Raw genomic sequence first — 936 nt, forward strand, 5'->3', positions numbered from 1 at the left:
TTATTTACGTGTGCCAGCGTCGTATTATAGCGCGCGTTTACATACACACACACTCACTGTACGCTCGTATTTATTCTTCGCACCGTAATGTATATTCACTAACACACACTCACCGCTATACCGCGTATGTATTTCTACACAGTTTTATAAACTATTGCAACCTTGGCGCGTCGCCGCGATCTTTTTACGAGTAAAATGCGTTCGAATATTATTAAACTATTACTGGGTAGCTAAGCCAGCAATCTTATAACAATATTCAACTACCTATTTATTTATTATTTAATTCTTTTAACCGAATTATCACTTTTAACGACTTAATTTATCACACAAAAATATTATTTTTATTATACCTTATAATTATACTTATTCTAGGCTAGCCTTACAATTACTTTTTTTTTTTTTTTTCAAATTTGACGTCAACTTTTTTCACTCAAAACAAAATCTATTTTCATCAATATATCAACTTATTTCTCTTTCAACAATTATTTATTATCAACCAATTTATTCTCTTCCACAATTATTTATCATTCAATTTAATTCTTTTATTTCAATTCAATTACCTTTATTTCAATTCAATATTTATTCATCAATTATTCACTTTTATTTCAACTCAAAAATTATTCATCAATTATTTCAATATATTTATTCAATTGCTACGCGCGTGCATCAATTTTTTAGATCAGCCTATACCACTGTCTATCACTATTTATTCTCAATAATCACTATATATTCCCAGGTCAGTCCTCCGCTGCCTACCATAAAAAACCCTAGAACAGTCTATTATTGTCTTTTACAAAAAATACCTAGGTCAGTCTACTGCTGCCTTTACAAAAATTACATATGTTTCCCTAACAAGCTTGTTTTATTTATTTTTATTCAATTATTACACCTTCACCAATAATATTTAAAATTTAACGCTGGTTTTAAGGATTTAAA

This window comes from Acyrthosiphon pisum, chromosome A2, assembly GCF_005508785.2.
Source record: "Acyrthosiphon pisum isolate AL4f chromosome A2, pea_aphid_22Mar2018_4r6ur, whole genome shotgun sequence".
NCBI classification, from domain to species: Eukaryota; Metazoa; Arthropoda; class Insecta; order Hemiptera; family Aphididae; genus Acyrthosiphon; species Acyrthosiphon pisum.